General features: G+C 41.3%; 1 protein-coding gene across 12 annotated transcripts in view; it reads left to right on the forward strand.

Moving 5' to 3' along the window:
* ADAM32 (ADAM metallopeptidase domain 32) overlaps positions 1-21,504 on the forward strand; it is a 188,978-nt gene that overhangs the window by 23,920 nt on the left and 143,554 nt on the right. The window lies entirely within an intron of this gene.

Here is a 21,504-nt window from a genome sequence, read left to right on the forward strand (position 1 = left end):
ATGTAAATTGAATTGAATTGAAGAAACTAAATTCCTACTTTGTGTCTATACTGGAAGTTATTTACAGGCACTATTTTTTTCAACTGTAGTCAAATTTTATTCTTTTTTGTATTTAAATAAAGCTCAGCATATCTTCTTTTGATTCAGGGGGAGTTTTTAAAAAAGTTACTGGGATACAATTTAGTGATTCATCAGTTGCATATAACACCCAGTGCTCACTATATCAAGTGCCCTCCTTAATGCCCATCACCCACTTACCCCCCTCCTCTCCAGTAACCCTCAGTTTGTTTCCTAGAGTTCAGTATATCTTAAAGTTTGCCTCCCTCTCTGTTTTCATCTTATTTTATTTTTCCTTCCCTTCCCCTATGTTCATCTGTTTTGTTTCTTAAATTCTGCTATGAGTGAAATCATATGGTATTTATCTCTGACTGACTTATTTCACTTAGCATAATACCCTGTAGTTCCATCCATGTCATCGCAAATGTCGAGATTTCATTCTTTTCAATGGCTGAGTAATATTCCATCTTCTTTATCCATTCATCTGTCGATGGACATCTGGGCTCTTTCCATATTTTGTCTATTGTGGACACAGTTGCTATAAACATTGCAGTGTATGTGTCCCTTTGATTCACTGTTTGTATCCATTGGATGCATTTTTTGGGTCATAGGGTAGCTCTATTTTTAACTTTCTGAGGAACCTCCATGCTATTTTCCAGAGTGGCTGCACGAGTTTGCATTTCCACCAATAGTATAAGAGGGTTCCCCATTCCCCACATCCTCGCCAACATCTGTTGTTTCCTGAGTTCATTTTAGCCATTCTGACAGATGTGAGGTGGTATCTCATGGATTTGATTGGTATTTCCCTGATGCCAAGTGATGTTGAGCATTGTTTCATGTGTCTGTTGGCCATTTGTATGTCTTTGGAGAAATGTCTGTTCATGTCTTTTGCCCATTTCTTGATTATTTGTTTTTTGAGTGTTGAGTATGATAAGTTCTTCCAGGTTTTGGATACTAGCCCTTTATCTGATTAGACATTTGCAAATATCTCCTTCCATTCTGTAGGTTGCCTTTTAGCTTTATTAACCATTTCCTTTGTTGTGGAAAACCTTTTTTTTTTTCTCTCTCTAAATTTTTTTTAAATTTATTTTTTATTGGTGTTCAATTTACTAACATACAGAATAACCCCCAGTGCCCATCACCCATTCACTCCCACCCCCCGCCCTCCTCCCCTTCTACCACCCCTAGTTCGTTACCCAGAGTTAGCAGTCTTTACATTGTCTCCCTTTCTGATATTTCCCACACATTTCTTCTCCCTTCCCTTATATTCCCTTTCACTATTATTTATATTCCCCAAATGAATGAGAACATATAATGTTTGTCCTTCTCCAACTGACTTACTTCACTCAGCATAATACCCTCCAGTTCCATCCACGTTGAAGCAAATGGTGGGTATTTGTCTTTTCTAATGGCTGAGTAATATTCCATTGTATACATAAACCACATCTTCTTTATCCATTCATCTTTCGTTGGACACCGAGGCTCCTTCCACAGTTTGGCTATCGTGGCCATTGCTGCTAGAAACATCGGGGTGCAGGTGTCCCGGCATTTCATTGCATTTGTATCTTTGGGGTAAATCCCCAACAGTGCAATTGCTGGGTCGTAGGGCAGGTCTATTTTTAACTGTTTGAGGAACCTCCACACAGTCTTCCAGAGTGGCTGCACCAGTTCACATTCCCACCAACAGTGTAAGAGGGTTCCCTTTTCTCTGCATCCTCTCCAACATTTGTTGTTTCCTGCCTTGTTAATTTGCCCCATTCTCACTGGTGTGAGGTGGTATCTCATTGTGGTTTTGATTTGTATTTCCCTGATGGCAAGTGATGCAGAGCATTTTCTCATGTGCATGTTGGCCACGTCTATGTCTTCCTCTGTGAGATTTCTGTTCATGTCTTTTGCCCATTTCATGATTGGATTGTTTGTTTCTTTGCTGTTGAGTTTAATAAGTTCTTTATAGATCTTGGAAACTAGCCCTTTATCTGATATGTCATTTGCAAATATCTTCTCCCATTCTGTAGGTTGTCTTTTAGTTTTGTTGACTGTATCCTTTGCTGTGCAAAAGCTTCTTATCTTGATGAAGTCCCAATAGTTCATTTTTGCTTTTGTTTCTTTTGCCTTCGTGGATGTATCTTGCAAGAAGTTACTATGGCCGAGTTCAAAAAGGGTGTTGCCTGTGTTCTTCTCTAGGATTTTGATTGAATCTTGTCTCACATTTAGATCTTTCATCCATTTTGAGTTTATCTTTGTGTATGGTGAAAGAGAGTGGTCTAGTTTCATTCTTCTGCATGTGGATGTCCAATTTTCCCAGCACCATTTATTGAAGAGACTGTCTTTCTTCCAATGGATAGTCTTTCCTCCTTTATCGAATATTAGTTGACCATAAAGTTCAGGGTCCACTTCTGGATTCTCTATTCTGTTCCACTGATCTATGTGTCTGTTTTTGTGCCAGTACCACACTGTCTTGATGACCACAGCTTTGTAGTACAGCCTGAAATCTGGCATTGTGATGCCCCCAGATATGGTTTTCTTTTTTAAAATTCCCCTGGCTATTCGGGGTCTTTTCTGATTCCACACAAATCTTAAAATAATTTGTTCTAACTCTCTGAAGAAAGTCCATGGTATTTTGATATGGATTGCATTAAACGTGTATATTGCCCTGGGTAACATTGACATTTTCACAATATTAATTCTGTCAATCCATGAGCATGGAATATTTTTCCATCTCTTTGTGTCTTCCTCAATTTCTTTCAGAAGTGTTCTATAGTTTTGAGGGTATAGATCCTTTACATCTTTTTTTAAAATTTTTTTTAATTTTTATTTATTTATTTATGATAGTCACAGAGAGAGAGAGAGGCAGAGACATAGGCAGAGGGAGAAGCAGGCTCCATGCACCAGGAGCCTGATGTGGGATTCGATCCCGGGTCTCCAGGATCGCGCCCTGGGCCAAAGGCAGGCGCCAAACCACTGCGCCACCCAGGGATCCCTGATCCTTTACATCTTTGATTAGGTTTATTCCTAGGTATCTTATGCTTTTGGGTGCAATTGTAAATGGGATTGACTCCTTAATTTCTCTTTCTTCAGTCTCATTGTTAGTGTATAGAAATGCCACTGATTTCTGGGCATTGATTTTGTATCCTGCCACGCTACCGAATTGCTGTATGAGTTCTAGCAATCTTGGGGTGGAAACTTTTGGGTTTTCTATGTAGAGTATCATGTCATCGGCGAAGAGGGAGAGTTTGACTTCTTCTTTGCCAATTTGAATGCCTTTAATGTCTTTTTGTTGTCTGATTGCTGAGGCTAGGACTTCCAGTACTATGTTGAACAGCAGTGGTGAGAGTGGACATCCCTGTCTTGTTCCTGATCTTAGTGGAAAGGCTCCCAGTGCTTCCCCATTGAGAATGATATTTGCTGTGGGCTTTCCATAGATGGCTTTTAAGATGTCGAGGAATGTTCCCTCTATCCCTACACTCTGAAGAGTTTTGATCAGGAATGGATGCTGTATTTTGTCAAATGCTTTTTCTGCATCTAATGAGAGGATCATATGGTTCTTGGTTTTTCTCTTGCTGATATGATGAATCACATTGATTGTCTTACGGGTGTTGAACCAGCCTTGTGTCCCAGGGATAAATCCTACTTGGTCATGGTGAATAATTTTCTTAATGTACTGTTGGATCCTATTGGCCAATATCTTGTTGAGAATTTTTGCATCCGTGTTCATCAGGGATATTGGTCTGTAATTCTCCTTTTTGGTGGGGTCTTTGTCTGGTTTTGGAATTAAGGTGATGCTGGCCTCATAGAACGAATTTGGAAGTACTCCATCTCTTTCTATCTTTCCAAACAGCTTTAGGAGAATAGGTATGGTTTCTTCTTTAAACGTTTGATAAAATTCCCCTGGGAAGCCATCTGGCCCTGGACTCTTGTGTCTTGGGAGGTTTTTGATGACTGCTTCAATTTCCTCCCTGGTTATTGGCCTGTTCAGGTTTTCTATTTCTTCCTGTTCCAGTTTTGGTAGTTTGTGGCTTTCCAGGAATGCGTCCATTTCTCCTAGATTACCTAATTTATTGGCGTATAGCTGTTCATAATATGTTTTTAAAATCGTTTGTATTTCCTTGGTGTTGGTAGTGATCTCTCCTTTCTCATTCATGATTTTATTAATTTGAGTCTTCTCTCTCTTCTTTTTAATAAGGCTGGCTAATGGTTTATCTATCTTATTAATTCTTTCAAAGAACCAACTCCTGGTTCTGTTGATCTGTTCCACAGTTCTTCTGGTCTCGATTTCGTTGAGTTCTGCTCGAATCTTTATTAACTCCCTTCTTCTCTTGGGTGTAGGATCTATTTGCTGTTTTTTCTCTAGCTCCTTTAGGTGTAAGGTTAGCTTTTGTATTTGAGTTCTTTCCAGTTTTTGAATGGATGCTTGTATTGCGATGTATTTCCCCCTTAGGACTGCTTTTGCTGCATCCCAAAGATTTTGGATGGTTGTATCTTCATTCTCATTAGTTTCCATGAATCTTTTTAATTCTTCCTTAATTTCCTGGTTGACTCTTTCATCTTTTAGCAGGCTGGTCCTTAACCTCCACGTGTTTGAGGTCCTTCCAAACTTCTTGTTGTGATTTAGTTCTAATTTCAAGGCATTATGGTCTGAGAATATGCAGGGGACGATCCCAATATTTTGGTATCGGTTCAGACCTGATTTGTGACCCAATATGTGGTCTATTCTGGAGAAAGTTCCATGTGCACTTGAGAAGAATGTGTATTCAGTTGCATTTGGATGTAAAGTTCTGTAGATATCTGTGAAATCCATCTGGTCAGTGTATCATTTAAAGCTCTCGTTTCTTTGGAGATGTTGTGCTTAGAAGACCTATCGAGTATAGAAAGAGCTAGATTGAAGTCACCAAGTATAAGTGTATTATTATCTAAGTATTTCTTCACTTTGGTTAATAATTGATTTATATATTTGGCAGCTCCCACATTCGGGGCATACATATTGAGGATTGTTAAGTCCTCTTGTTGAATAGATCCTTTAAGTATGATATAGTGTCCCTCTTCATCTCTCACTACAGTCTTTGTGGTAAATTTTAGTTTATCTGATATAAGGATGGCTACCCCTGCTTTCTTTTGAGGACCATTCGAATGGTAAATGGTTCTCCAACCTTTTATTTTCAGGCTGTAGGTGTCCCTCTGTCTAAAATGAGTCTCTTGTAGACAGCAAATAGATGGGTCTTGCTTTTTTATCCAGTCTGAAACCCTGCGCCTTTTGATGGGGTCATTAAGCCCGTTCACATTCAGAGTTACTATTGAGAGATATGAATTTAGTGTCATCATGATAACTATTCAGTCCTTGTTTTTGTGGACTGTTCCACTGAACTTCTTCTTAAAGGGGAATTTTAAGAGTCCCCCTTAAAATTTCTTGCAGAGCTGGTTTGGAGGTCACATATTCTTTTAGTTGCTGCCTGTCTTGGAAGCTCTTTATCTCTCCTTACATTTTGAATGAGAGCCTTGCTGGATAAAGTATTCTTGGTTGCATGTTCTTCTCATTTAGGACCCTGAATATATCCTGCCAGCCCTTTCTGGCCTGCCAGGTCTCTGTGGAGAGGCCTGCTGTTACCCTAATACTCCTCCCCATAAAAGTCAGGGATTTCTTGTCTCTTGCTGCCTTAAGGATCTTCTCTTTATCTTTGGAATTTGCAAGCTTCACTATTAAATGTCGAGGTGTTGAACGGTTTTTATTGATTTTAGGGGGGGATCTCTCTATTTCCTGGATCTGAATGCCTGTTTCCCTTCCCAGATTAGGAAAGTTTTCAGCTAGAATTTGTTCAAATACATATTCTGGCCCTCTGGCCCTTTCGGCACCCTCGGGAACACCAATTAAACGTAGGTTTTTCTTCCTCAGGCTGTCGTTTATTTCCCTTAATCTATCTTCATGGTCTTTTAATTGTTTGCCTCTTTTTTCCTCAGTTTCCCTCTTTGCTATCAACTTGTCTTCTATGTCACTCACTCGTTCTTCCACCTCGTTAACCCTCGTCGTTAGGACTTCTAGTTTGGATTGCATCTCATTCAATTGATTTTTAATTTCTGCCTGATTAGCTCTAAATTCTGCAGTCATGAAGTCTCTTGAGTCCTTTATGCTTTTTTCTAGAGCCACCAGTAGCTGTATAATAGTGCTTCTGAATTGGCTTTCTGACATTGAATTGTAATCCAGATTTTGTAACTCTGTGGGAGAGAGGACTGTTTCTGATTCTTTCTTTTGAGGTGAGGTTTTCCTTCTAGTCATTTTGCTCAGTGCAGAGTGGCCAAAAGCAAATTGTATTGGGAAAAGGAGAAAAAGAGAGGAGAGAAAGAAGGAAAGAAAAGAGCAAGAGAAAAAAAAGGGGAAGAAAGAAAAAAACAAAAAAAAGAAGAAAAAGAGAAAAAGAAAGAAAGGAGAAAAAAGGGGGGTGGGGGAAGGAAACAAATCAAAAAGCAAAAAAAAAAGAACCACGGGGGAGTATCTTCTGATTCTGTGTACTTTAAGTCCCTTGGCTTCCCCTGGAAGTTGTCAGTCAGTCTAGCTGGTCTTCTGGGGGAGGGTCCTGCTGTGCTGATTTTCAGTTGTTAGCAGTTGGGGGAGCTGCTGTGCCCCCGCCTGGTGCAGGGCTCTGTGGGGGTTGTTTACCCGGTGAGGCCCCAGGAGCAACAGCCCTAGTGGCGGGGCCAGCTCTGGAGCCCTGGAGTCAGCCCCCGCAGGAACTCCAGAGCTCTCCGTCTGCAGGGCCTGGAGGCTCCGGGGCGGGGCCGCTGATCTGCTCAGCTGGGGCAGGAGCGTCCTTGCTGTCCTGGGCCCTCCCGGCCTCTGCCTGTCCCGGGGGGAGGCCAGATCCTGGGCTGTGTCCCGGCGCCCTGTGCTCCGGAGCCTGCGCTGTTGGATTCGCGCTCCAGGGCCGCGCAACCCCCTCCGCGGAGCCGCCGCCCGAGCCTCTCCGAGCTGCTCCTGGAACCGTGCAGCCCCCTCCGCACGGAGCCTCTTCCTCTGCCCGAGCCCCTCCGAGCTGCTTCCGGGGCCGCGCAGCCCCCTCCGCGGAGCCGCCGCCCGAGCCCCGCGGAGCCGCCGCCCGAGCCCCTACGAGCTGCTCCGGGTCCCGCCGGGTCCCGCCGTGCGCGCTGCAGCCCTTAGGGAGCTCGGCGCACTCTCCTGGGCGCGCAGTTGCTCTGTTACTGTCCCGGGGAGCCCGAGGGCATCCCCTACCTTCTGGGTCCTGCTCCAACTCCCCGCGGGCCCCTTTCCGCCGGGGAAGGTCGGTGCAGCTCCTGCTTCTCCGGGACGGGGCTCTCCTGTCCTGGGGACACTCGCCCCGGCCTCAGCCCGGCTCCTCGCGGGGCCCCTCCCCCTTGGATGCCTTTGTTTCTTTATTTCTTTTTTCCCGTCTTCCTACCTTGATAGAAGCGCGAACTCTTCTCACTGTAGCATTCCAGGTGTTCTCTCTTTAATTCTCAGGCCGAATTCATAGATTTTCAGGATAATTTGAAGGTTTTCTAGGTAATTTGGTGGAGACAGGTGATTTGGAGACCCTACTCTTCCGCCATCTTCTGAATTCAGTTTTCGCAAAACCTTTTTATCCTGATGAAGTTCCAATAGTTTCTTTGCTTTTGTTTCCCTTGCCTTCATAGATGTATTTTGCAAGAAGTTGCTGTGGCCGAGGTCAAAGAGGTTTCTGCCTGTGTTCTCCTCTAGGATTTTGATGGATTTCTGTCTCACATTTAGGTCTTTCATCTATTTTGAATTTATTTTTATGCAGAGTATAAGAAAGTGGTTTAGTTTTATTTTTCTGTATGTGGCTGTCCAGTTTTCCAGCACCATTTGTTGAAGAGACTGTCTCTTTTCTTTTCTGCTGGATATTCTTTCCTGGTTCTTTGAAGTTGAATTGACCATAGAGTTCAGGTTAAATTTCTGCTTCTCTCTTCTGTTCCTTTGATTTTTCTGTCTATATTTATGCCAACACTGTACTGTATTGATGAATACAGCTTTGTAATACAGCTTGAAGTCTCGAATTTTAATGCTTCCAGCTTTAGTTTTCTTTTTCAACTCCTTTGGCTATTTGGAGTCTTTTGTGGTTTTATTTCCATTCTGATGTTTATTGTTTAAGTCCTACTAACTTTTGGCTTCATTTGTCTTTTTTTCCTGATTTCTTTAGGCATAAAGTTAAATTGTGTATTTGAGATTTTTCTTGTTTCTTGAGGCAGGCCTGTGTATCTATAATCTTTCTTTGTAGAACTGTTTTTATGCATTCCATAGATTTTAGAACATTATATTTTCATTTTCTTTTGTCTCCAAGTATTTTCATTTTCTCCTTGATTTCTTTACTGACCCATTGTTTGTTCAGTAACATGTTTAGCCTCTATGTTTGTGGATTTTTTTCCAGTTTTTCCTTATGAATGTCTTCTAGTTTCATACTGTTGTGTGTGGAAAAGATGCATGATGTGAATCCAGTGTTGAATTTTTTGAAACTTGTTTTTGTGGCCTAACATGTGATATATCTTGGAGAATGTTCCACATGCACTTGAAAAGAATATGTATTCTGTTCTTTTGGGATGCAATGTGCTATATATATTTATGAAGTCCATCTGATCTAATATGTTTAAGGTTAATGTTTCCCTATTGATTTTCTGTCTGGATGATCTAATCATTGATGTTGATCTAACCATTGATGTAAGTGGGGTGTTAAGTTTCCAAACTATTATTGTAATACTGTCAATTTCTCCTTTTTAAAAACTTATTTATTTATTAGTTAATTAATTTATTGTGTGAATGGAGGGAGGGGCAGAGGGAGAGAAAATCCCAGACTCCACACTGAGTGTGGAGCCTGATGTGGGACTTGATCTCATGATCCTGAGATCATGACCTAAGAGGAAATGAAGAGTTAAATGCTTAACCAGTGGAGCCACCCAGGCACCCCATGAATTTTTCCTTTTATGTCTGTTAATGTTTGCTTTATGTACTTAGGTGCTCCTGTGTCAGGTACATAGATATTTATGATTGTTATTGATTGATCCCTTTTTTCATTATGTAGTGCTTTTTTTGTCTTTTGTTTGCAGTCTATGTTTTAAAGTCTGTTTTGTCAAATATAAGTATTACTACCCTAGCTTTTTAAAAAAATTTTTTCTTTTATATGGAATATCTTTTTCCATTGTTTCACTTTCCATCTGTATCTATCCTTAGGCCTCAGGTGAGTGTTTTATGGGCAGTTTATATGGTCTTTTTTTAAAAAAACATTTTATTTATTTATTCATGACAGAGAGAGAGAAAGAGAGACAGGTAGAGGGAGAAACAGGCTCTGTGCAGGGAGGCCGATGTGGGACTTAATCCTTGGTCTCTAGGATCACACCCTGGGCTGAAGTGCTGCTAAACCACTGGGCCACCAGAGCTGCCCAGGTCTTATTTTTTTTAATCCATTCCCTTACCCTATGTCTTTTGATTGAAGCATTTAGTCCACTTACATATAAGGTTATTATTGGTAGATAGTTACTTACTGCCACTTTGTTAATTGCTTTCTGATTGATTTTTTAGTTCCTCTTTGTTTCTTCTTCTCTTGCTCTCCTGCCTTTGTGATTTGATGACTTTTTTGTGTTATGCATAGATTCTTTTGTCTTTATTTTATTGTGTATCTATTATAGATTTTTGGTGTGTGATTACCATGAGGTTCATATATAACATATGTATATAGCCAGCTTTCTAAAGTTAATGATCTCTTTATTTTGAATACATTAAGCACTACATTTTTATTTCCACTCCATGTTCTATGTATTTGATTTCATATTTTCATCTCTTATTTTTGCTTAGCTAAGTATTGTAGATATAGTTGATTTTTTTTTGCTTTTGTCTTTTCTTTTTTTTTTTTTTAATTTTATTTTTTATTTATTTATTTATTTATTTTTAATGTGATTTTTTTTTATTGGTGTTCAATTTACTAACATACAGAATAACACCCAGTGCCCGTCACCCATTCACTCCCACCCCCCGCCCTCCTCCCCTTCTGCCACCCCTAGTTCGTTTCCCAGAGTTAGCAGTCTTTACGTTCTGTCTCCCTTTCTGATATTTCCCACACATTTCTTCCCCCTTCCCTTCTTTTCCCTTTCACTATTATTTATATTCCCCAAATGAATGAGAACATATAATGTTTGTCCTTCTCCGACTGACTTACTTCACTCAGCATAATACCCTCCAGTTCCATCCACGTTGAAGCAAATGGTGGGTATTTGTCATTTCTAATAGCTGAGTAATATTCCATTGTATACATAAACCACATCTTCTTTATCCATTCATCTTTCGTTGGACACCGAGGCTCCTTCCACAGTTTGGCTATCGTGGCCATTGCTGCTAGAAACATCGGGGTGCAGGTGTCCCGGCGTTTCATTGCATTTGTATCTTTGGGGTAAATCCCCAACAGTGCAATTGCTGGGTCGTAGGGCAGGTCTATTTTTAACTGTTTGAGGAACCTCCACACAGTTTTCCAGAGTGGCTGCACCAGTTCACATTCCCACCAACAGTGTAAGAGGGTTCCCTTTTCTCCGCATCCTCTCCAACATTTGTTGTTTTCTGCCTTGTTAATTTTCCCCATTCTCACTGGTGTGAGGTGGTATCTCATTGTAGTTTTGATTTGTATTTCCCTGATGGCAAGTGATGCAGAGCATTTTCTCATATGCATGTTGGCCATGTCTATGTCTTCCTCTGTGAGATTTCTGTTCATGTCTTTTGCCCATTTCATGATTGGATTGTTTGTTTCTTTGGTGTTGAGTTTAATAAGTTCTTTATAGATCTTGGAAACTAGCCCTTTATCTGATATGTCATTTGCAAATATCTTCTCCCATTCTGTAGGTTGTCTTTGAGTTTTGTTGACTGTATCCTTTGCTGTGCAAAAGCTTCTTATCTTGATGAAGTCCCAATAGTTCATTTTTGCTTTTGTTTCTTTTGCCTTCGTGGATGTATCTTGCAAGAAGTTACTATGGCCGAGTTCAAAAAGGGTGTTGCCTGTGTTCTTCTCTAGGATTTTGATGGAATCTTGTCTCACATTTAGATCTTTCATCCATTTTGAGTTTATCTTTGTGTATGGTGAAAGAGAGTGGTCTAGTTTCATTCTTCTGCATGTGGATGTCCAATTTTCCCAGCACCATTTATTGAAGAGACTGTCTTTCTTCCAATGGATAGTCTTTCCTCCTTTATCGAATATTAGTTGCCCATAAAGTTCAGGGTCCACTTCTGGATTCTCTATTCTGTTCCACTGATCTATGTGTCTGTTTTTGTGCCAGTACCACACTGTCTTGATGACCACAGCTTTGTAATACAACCTGAAATCTGGCATTGTGATGCCCCCAGATATGGTTTTCTTTTTTAAAATTCCCCTGGCTATTCGGGGTCTTTTCTGATTCCACACAAATCTTAAAATAATTTGTTCTAACTCTCTGAAGAAAGTCCATGGTATTTTGATATGGATTGCATTAAACGTGTATATTGCCCTGGGTAACATTGACATTTTCACAATATTAATTCTGCCAATCCATGAGCATGGAATATTTTTCCATCTCTTTGTGTCTTCCTCAATTTCTTTCAGAAGTGTTCTATAGTTTTGAGGGTATAGATCCTTTACATCTTTGGTTAGGTTTATTCCTAGGTATCTTATGCTTTTGGGTGCAATTGTAAATGGGATTGACTCCTTAATTTCTCTTTCTTCAGTCTCATTGTTAGTGTATAGAAATGCCACTGACTTCTGGGCATTGATTTTGTATCCTGCCACGCTACCGAATTGCTGTATGAGTTCTAGCAATCTTGGGGTGGAGACTTTTGGGTTTTCTATGTAGAGTATCATGTCATCGGCGAAGAGGGAGAGTTTGACTTCTTCTTTGCCAATTTGAATGCCTTTAATGTCTTTTTGTTGTCTGATTGCTGAGGCTAGGACTTCCAGTACTATGTTGAATAGCAGTGGTGAGAGTGGACATCCCTGTCTTGTTCCTGATCTTAGGGGAAAGGCTCCCAGTGCTTCCCCATTGAGAATGATATTTGCTGTGGGCTTTTCATAGATGGCTTTTAAGATGTCGAGGAATGTTCCCTCTATCCCTACACTCTGAAGAGTTTTGATCAGGAATGGATGCTGTATTTTGTCAAATGCTTTCTCTGCATCTAATGAGAGGATCATATGGTTCTTGGTTTTTCTCTTGCTGATATGATGAATCACATTGATTGTTTTACGGGTGTTGAACCAGCCTTGTGTCCCAGGGATAAATCCTACTTGGTCATGGTGAATAATTTTCTTAATGTACTGTTGGATCCTATTGGCCAGTATCTTGTTGAGAATTTTTGCATCCATGTTCATCAGGGATATTGGTCTGTAATTCTCCTTTTTGGCGGGGTCTTTGTCTGGCTTTGGAATTAAGGTGATGCTGGCTTCATAGAACGAATTTGGAAGTACTCCATCTCTTTCTATCTTTCCAAACAGCTTTAGGAGAATAGGTATGATTTCTTCTTTAAACGTTTGATAAAATTCTCCTGGGAAGCCATCTGGCCCTGGACTCTTGTGTCTTGGGAGGTTTTTGATGACTGCTTCAATTTCCTCCCTGGTTATTGGCCTGTTCAGGTTTTCTATTTCTTCCTGTTCCAGTTTTGGTAGTTTGTGGCTTTCCAGGAATGCATCCATTTCTTCTAGATTGCCTAATTTATTGGCGTATAGCTGTTCATAATATGTTTTTAAAATCGTTTGTATTTCCTTGGTGTTGGTAGTGATCTCTCCTTTCTCATTCATGATTTTATTAATTTGAGTCTTCTCTCTCTTCTTTTTAATAAGGCTGGCTAATGGTTTATCTATCTTATTAATTCTTTCAAAGAACCAACTCCTGGTTCTGTTGATCTGTTCCACAGTTCTTCTGGTCTCGATTTCGTTGAGTTCTGCTCGAATCTTTATTAACTCCCTTCTTCTCTTGGGTGTAGGATCTATTTGCTGTTTTTTCTCTAGCTCCTTTATGTGTAAGGTTAGCTTTTGTATTTGAGTTCTTTCCAGTTTTTGAATGGATGCTTGTATTGCGATGTATTTCCCCCTTAGGACTGCTTTTGCTGCATCCCAAAGATTTTGAACGGTTGTATCTTCATTCTCATTAGTTTCCATGAATCTTTTTAATTCTTCCTTAATTTCTTGGTTGACCCTTTTATCTTTTAGCAGGATGGTCCTTAACCTCCATGTGTTTGAGGTCCTTCCAAACTTCTTGTTGTGATTTAGTTCTAATTTCAAGGCATTATGGTCCGAGAATATGCAGGGGACAATCCCAATCTTTTGGTATCGGTTCAGACCCGATTTGTGACCCAATATGTGGTCTATTCTGGAGAAAGTTCCATGTGCGCTTGAGAAGAATGTGTATTCAGTTGAATTTGGATGTAAAGTTCTGTAGATATCTGTGAAATCCATCTGGTCCAGTGTATCATTTAAAGCTCTCGTTTCTTTGGAGATGTTTTGCTTAGAAGACCTATCGAGTATAGAAAGAGCTAGATTGAAGTCACCAAGTATAAGTGTATTATTATCTAAGTATTTCTTCACTTTGGTTAATAATTGATTTATATATTTGGCAGCTCCCACATTCGGAGCATATATATTGAGGATTGTTAAGTCCTCTTGTTGAATAGATCCTTTAAGTATGATATAGTGTCCCTCTTCATCTCTCACTACAGTCTTTGGGGTAAATTTTAGTTTATCTGATATAAGGATGGCTACCCCTGCTTTCTTTTGAGGACCATTCGAATGGTAAATGGTTCTCCAACCTTTTATTTTCAGGCTGTAGGTGTCCTTCTGTCTAAAATGAGTCTCTTGTAGACAGCAAATAGATGGGTCCTGCTTTTTTATCCAGTCTGAAACCCTGCGCCTTTTGATGGGGTCATTAAGCCCGTTCACATTCAGAGTTACTATTGAGAGATATGAGTTTAGTGTCATCATGATAACTATTCAGTCTTTGTATTTGTGGACTGTTCCACTGAACTTCTTCTTAAAGGGGAATTTTAAGAGGCCCCCTTAAAATTTCTTGCAGAGCTGGTTTGGTGGTCACATATTCTTTTAGTTGCTGCCTGTGTTGGAAGCTCTTTATCTCTCCTTCCATTTTGAATGAGAGCCTTGCTGGATAAAGTATTCTTGGTTGCATGTTCTTCTCATTTAGGACCCTGAATATATCCTGCCAGCCCTTTCTGGCCTGCCAGGTCTCTGTGGAGAGGTCTGCTGTTACCCTAATACTCCTCCCCATAAAAGTCAGGGATTTCTTGTCTCTTGCTGCTTTAAGGATCTTCTCTTTATCTTTGGAATTTGCAAGCTTCACAATTAAATGTCGAGGTGTTGAATGGTTTTTATTGATTTTAGGGGGGGATCTCTCTATTTCCTGGATCTGAATGCCTGTTTCCCTTCCCAGATTAGGAAAGTTTTCAGCTAGAATTTGTTCAAATACATATTCTGGCCCTCTGGCCCTTTCGGCGCCCTCGGGAACCCCAATTAAACGTAGGTTTTTCTTTCTCAGGCTGTCGTTTATTTCCCTTAATCTATCTTCATGGTCTTTTAATTGTTTGTCTCTTTTTTCCTCAGTTTTCCTCTTTGCTATCAACTTGTCTTCTAGGTCACTCACTCGTTCTTCCACCTCGTTAACCCTCGTCGTTAGGACTTCTAGTTTGGATTGCATCTCATTCAATTGATTTTTAATTTCTGTCTGATTAGCTCTAAATTCTGCAGTCATGAAGTCTCTTGAGTCCTTTATACTTTTTTCTAGAGCCACCAGTAGCTGTATAATAGTGCTTCTGAATTGGCTTTCTGACATTGAATTGTAATCCAGATTTTGTAACTCTGTGGGAGAGAGGACTGTTTCTGATTCTTTCTTTTGAGGTGAGGTTTTCCTTCTAGTCATTTTGCTCAGTGCAGAGTGGCCAAAAGCAAGTTGTATTGGGAAAAAGAGAAAAAGAGAGGAGAGAAAGAAGGAAAGAAAAGAGAAAGAGAAAAAAAAGGGAAGAAAAAGAAAAAAAAAAAACGAAAAAAAAAAAAGGGAAGAAAAAGAGAAAAAGAAAGGAGAAAAAAGGGGATGGGGGAAGGATACAAATCAAAAAGCAAAATAAAACAAAAACAAAAACAAAAACAAAAACAAACAAAAAAAGAACCACCGGGGAGTATCTTCTGATTCTGTGTACTTTAAGTCCCTTGGCTTCTCCTGGAAGTTGTCCGTCTAGCTGGTGTTCTGGGGGAGGGGCCTGTTGTGCTGATTTTCAGGTGTTAGCAGTTGGGGGAGCTGCTGTGCCCCTGCCTGGTGCAGGGCTCAGTGGGGGTTGTTTACCCCGTGAGGCCGCAGGAGGAACAGCCCCAGTGGCGGGGCAGCTCTGGAAACCTGGATTCAGCTCCGGCAGGAACTCCGTCTGCAGGGCCTGGAGGCTCCGGGGCGGGGCCGCTGATCTGCTCAGCTGGGGCAGGAGCGTCCTTGCTGTCCTGGGCCCTCCCGGCCTCTGCCTGTCCCGGGGGAGGCCGGATCCTGGGCTGTGTCCCGGCGCCCTGTGCTCCGGAGCCTGCGCTGGTGGATTCGCGCTCCCGGGCCCCGCAGCCCCCTCCGTGGAGCCGCCGCCCAAGCCCCTCCGAGCTGCTCCTGGAACCGCGCAGCCCCCTCTGCACGGAGCCTCTTCCTCTGCCCGAGCCCCTCCGAGCTGCTCCCGGGGCCGCGCAGCCCCCTCCGCGGAGCCGCCGCCCGAGCCCCTTCAGCCGCTCCTGGAACCGCGCAGCCCCCTCCGCGGAGCCGCCGCCCGAGCCCCTTCAGCTGCTCCTGGAACCGCGCAGCCCCCTCTGCACGGAGCCTCTTCCTCTGCCCGAGCCCCTCCGAGCTGCTCCCGGGGCCGCGCAGCCCCCTCCGCGGAGCCGCCGCCCGAGCCCCTTCAGCTGCTCCGGGTCCCGCCGGGTCCCGCCGTGCGCGCTGCAGCCCTTAGGGAGCTCGGCGCACTCTCCTGGGCGCGCAGTTGCTGTTACTGTCCCCGGGAGCCCGAGGGCATCCTCGCCCTCCTGGTTCCTGCTCCCACTCCCCACGAGCCCCTTTCCGCCCGGGAAGGTCGGTGCAGCTCCTGCTCCTCCGGGACGGGGCTCTCCTGTCCTGGGGACACTCGCCCCGGCCTCAGCCCGGCTCCTCGCGGGGCCCCTCCCCCTTGGAGGCCTTTGTTCCTTTATTTCTTTTTCCCCGTCTTCCTACCTTGATAGAAGCGCGAATTCTTCTCACTGTAGCATTCCGGCTGGTCTCTCTTTAAATCTCAGGCGGAATTCATAGATTTTCAGGATAATTTGAAGGTTTTCTAGGTAGTTTGGTGGAGACAGGTGATTTGGAGACCCTACTCTTCCGCCATCTTGCTCCTCCCCCCCTGCTTTTGTCTTTTCACCTTCATACTAACTTTATAAATGTTTGATCCACTACCTTTACTTTATGTTTACTTTTACCAGTGAGATTTTACTTTCATAATTTTCCTACTTCTAGATAATGACTTTCTCTTTTCTACTTAAATAAGTCCCTTTGACATTTCTTGTAAGGCTGGTTTAGTGTGATGAACTTCATTAACCATTGTCTGGGAAACTCTTTATCTCTCCTTCAATTCTAATGAAAGCCCTGCTGATAAAGTGTTCTTGTTTGTAGGGTTTTTTTCCATTCAGCACTTTGGATATATCATGACAATCCCTTCTGGCCTGAAATGTTTCTGCCAAAAGATCATCTGATGCGTTTATGGGTGTTCCCTTGTATGTAACTAGTTAATTTTCTCTTGCTGCTTTTAAGATTCTCTATTTTTATTTTTTTACATTTCAATTATTATCTTGCTATTGATCTTCTTGGGTTCATCTTGTTTGGTCTTCTCAGTGCTGCTTAAACCTGAATATCTGTTTCCTTCTCCTAATAAGGGAAGTTTTCAGTTATTATATCTTCAGATAAGTATTCTGCCTGTTTCTTTTCTCTTCTACTTCTGAAACCCCTATAATAAAAATGTTAGTATGCTTAATATCATCCTAGAAATCCCTTAAATTATTCTTTTTAACACTATTTTTTCTTTTTGCTGGTCAGCCTGAGAGCTTTCCATTACCCTGTCTTCTGGATCACTGATCCATTCATTCTTCTGCATCCTCTAATCTGTTGTTGATTTCTCTAGTGTATTTTTCTTTCAAATGTTGTATTCTTCAGCTCTGGTTATTTTTTATTTAAATATTTTATATCTCTTTGTTAAAGTTCTTTGTGTTCATCCAGTTTTCTCCAAGTTTAGTTATCAGATTTATGACTATCACTTTGAATGCTATCAGATAGATTGCTTATCTCCATTTTGCTTAGTTCTTTCTCAGGTTTGTCTTATTCTTTCAATTGGAACATATTCCTCTGTGTCCTTATTTTGCCTGACTCTGTGTTTCTGTCTATATTATCAGGCAGATCAGCTATGGCTCCTTTTCTGAAGGTGTAGCCTTATACAGAAGGTATCCTATGGGACACAGAGCACAATTTTCCCTCATCACTGGAATGAAGCACTCTAGGGATGTCCCCTGTTTGAGGTGTGTGTGCCCTTCTGTTGTGACTATGTTATAGCTGCTATGGGTGGTTTGATGGGCAGGGATAGCCCCTGGTGTTATTGGCTGCAAGACCAAATCACAATTGTTGCTGTTGCACTGATGGGCAGGGCTGCCCTCTGCCCTCCTGTCAGGCAAGAGCTGCTTTGGAGGGCCTTGTCCTGACCAAGCCACCAACTAGGTGTATTAAGTTGGTAGTCAATTTGAGGACTGTTGGTCCTGGCCAGGTAGTATGCCTGTTGGATGTGATAGAGCAAGACTATCTTGGAGGAGTGCCTGCCAGAGTGGATGGATTAGACAAGGCCAGTCCTCAAGGGGACCCTGGGATGGGGTGAGCAATGCTAATTAGGTAAATGGAAAGTATCAGAACTGGTACCCACCAATGTTGGGCTAGCTAGATAGATGGAAGGTGAGAAAAATAGCTCATACCAGCTTTTCTGTTCTTAGAGAAAGTTTTTATAAATCTCTATCACTCTGACATACACACCTAATATTAGTCAGTAAATCTTCATCTATGTCCCAGGTACTTTTCTTTTTTTTTTTTTTAAATTACTTTTTTTTTTTTTTTTTTCAATTTATCTATGATAGTCATACAGAGAGAGAGAGAGAGGCAGAGACACAGGCAGAGGGAGAAGCAGGCTCCATGCACCGGGAGCCCGATGTGGGATTCGATCCCAGGTCTCCAGGATCGCACCCTGGGCCAAAGGCAGGCGCCAAACCGCTGCGCCACCCAGGGATCCCTGTCCCAGGTACTTTTCAAACAGTTGCCTCTGTGCTAGGCCTCAGAGTGAGTGAATATGTGCATAGGCTCTTTAAAAGCATAGTCTCAGTCTCCTATAGCCTTCCTACACTCCTTGAATTAAACCCTGCTGATTTTTAAAGCCATATGAGGAAGGCTTGTCTTTCCACTGCAGGCCTCCAAGTGCAGGGAGTACCTAATGTGGATCTTGAACGCTTGCTCTTCAGGGAGGTGTAGACCTGTGATATACCTGTTGCTTGTGGTTTGAAGCACCAGGGATATGAGTCTCAAACAGACTATGTCTTAGCGCCTCCTATCCTTATTGCTGTGGCTTTTTCTTTATAACTTTAGCTATGGAAGAGCTGTTCTCTAGTCTTCAGGTCATTCTCAGAGGTAGTTAATTTCTGTATAGTTGCAGCCTTGTATCCATGAGGGGACCTGAGCTCAGGACCCTCCTACTTTTTCATCTTGATCGGGATCCTCTGTGCATTTGCTTTTTAATCATATGGGGAAAAAGAGGAATTAGAAACCAAAAATATAGTAATATTGGCTCCTGTATTTACCAGAGTAGTTACTTTTACTATGTTCTTTATTTCTTTGTATTTCTTTGAGTTATTGTCTAGTGTAATTTCATTTTGGATTAAAGGACTGCCTTTGTTATTTCTTGTAGGGTAGTGTATTTTTTTGCTAGGACCATCATAACACAGTACCATGGACCAGGTGGTTTAAACGCTAAATTATTTTATTGTAGTTCTGAAGGTAGAGGTCTGAGATCAAGGCGTTTGCAGGTTTGGTTTCTTCTGAGACCTCTCTCAGCATGTAGATGATCATCTTTTCTCTGTCTTCACATGGCCTTCCCTCTGTGTCTGTTTTTATCCTTATTTCCTCTTATAAAGAACCAGTCATATTAGGCTCGCTCTAATGACCTGATTTAATTACCTTTTTAAAGGCCCTATCTCTAAATATGTTGTATGCTGAGGCACTGGTGGTTAGGATTACAATGTATGAATTTTGAAAGGAGACGATTTAGCTCATAACATGTCTAAGCAACTACTTCCTCAGTTTTTGTTTAACTGGAATATCTTAATATCCTCTTCACTTGTGAAGATTAGTTTTGTCAGATTTGGAATTCTTGGTTGTCAGAGGATTCTTGGTTGATAGTTTTTCTTTCAGCATTTTATTTATTTATTTTCTTTTTTTCTTTTTTCTTTCAGCATTTTAAATGTCATCCCACTGCTTCTAGCTTCCCATGGTTCCTAATGAGAAATTGGTTGTCAGTATTATTGAAGATCATTAGTTCATGATGAGTTGCTTGTATCTTGCTGCTTTCAAAACTCTCTCTTAACAGTGGCTTTTGACATTTTTACTGTGTGTGTTGGTGTGGATCTTTTTGAATTTATCCTACTTGGAGGTTTTTTTGAGCTCCTTGGATGTATAGACTTATGTATTTCATCAAATTAGGGGAGTTTTCACCCATCACTTTAAATTTTCTTTCTGCTCCTTTCTCTTTCTCCTGTTCTTGGGAGCCCTATTATGCATATTTGGCATTCTTGATGGTGTTCCTCAAATCTCTTAGACTCTGTTTTTTTTATTCCTTTTTTATTCTACTCCTCAGACTGGATAACCTCAATTTGCTTTGACCTTTGCTGATTCTGCTGCCTGAACATTCAAGCATGCCATTGAATTCTTCTGGTGAATATTGATTTGTTATTGTGTTTAAAGCTTTGGGATTTTCCTCTTTTTCAAAATTTCTATATTTTAATTGATATTCTCTACTTGGTGAGGCATCATTCTTCTCGTTTTCTTTAGTTCTTTGTCTATGGTTTCCCTTTGCTATTTGAGCATCTTTGTCTAGTAAATCCAGTGTTTGGGCTTCCTTAAGAGACAGTTCCATTTCTTTTTTTCCTTTGAGTGAACCATACTTTCTTGTCTCTTTGCATGCTTCATAATTTTTGTTGAAAATTGGATATTTTAAATATCATGAAGTGGTAGCTCTAGAAATCAGACTTCTCTCCTTTTCACTATTTATCACTGTTGCTTGTTATGGGTTGTAGTTGTTTGTTTAGTGATTTTTCTAAACTATTATTTATTATAGACTATGATTTATCTCTGGTCTGTTTTCCATTCATGGTTAGCTAATGATTTGGCAGAGATTTCCTTAAATGCCTGAAGCCAACAAAAGGACAAGAACAGCAGTAACAACAAACTCTTCTGTTTGTTTTTTCCAGATTGCCTTTGTGTTTTAACATTTCTCCAATGTTTCTCCTTGTCATTTAGAAGTATGCCTTAGCCTTTACTCTTTCTTGCCCAGTGCCTGAAGATTCAACCAGAGGAGAAAGCTTAGTGTCTTTTCAAGTCTTTTCTGAGCATGCATCTAGCCCTGTGTATGGCTAATCTAGATTTCCTGGTATATGCAAGAGCCTTTATTCCCACAAATATCTCTTTTCCCACTCAGTCACTTCTTTCACAGGCCTCTATTGTGCCTTTTGTTTGTCCCATCTTGGGCTGCCTCTAGTTACTTGGTTTTGGATACTTTTGACAAACACTACCTGAGTATTCACTTCAACTCTGTGAAAGTTCCAGGATGGAGGAATCAAAGGCAAACCTTGAGCCAATCAATCCTTCAGGAACTACCAGACAGCTCAAAACACACAACCATAATTCTTTGAGAAAAAATTTGGTATTGCCCCCTTTGATACTAGCAAGACACATCAGAAGCAGGGCCACCATCCTCATGGCCACCACTGAGCCAGGGAGTGGGGATACGGTAATAGGTAAGTTCCAATATAGTAGCATTATCTTTCAGAAATTCAGCAGTTTCTTTCTTCATGAAGTACTCTTTAGTTTTGGCTTGGATTTGGGTGTAAATAAGCCACTTGTTTCTTATTATCTACCAGGCCGGCTCAGGCTTATATATATTGTGTATAAATAGGGTTCTAAGTGCAGGAATGGCAGTGTGTAAGCTTTCCAGACTCAGACCTGGCCTACCAAAACTTCCTCTGCATTTTTTGGTTAATGTAAGTTACAAGGCCCAACCCATAATGAAATGAGACAAAATACATTCATCTTTTGGTGTGAAGCCCTGCAAAATCATATTGCAAAGACATTGATATAAGAAGGAGTGAAAAATGTAAGCATTTTTTCTGTCTTCCACAC

This window comes from Canis lupus, chromosome 15, assembly GCF_048164855.1.
Source record: "Canis lupus baileyi chromosome 15, mCanLup2.hap1, whole genome shotgun sequence".
Taxonomy (NCBI): Eukaryota; Metazoa; Chordata; class Mammalia; order Carnivora; family Canidae; genus Canis; species Canis lupus.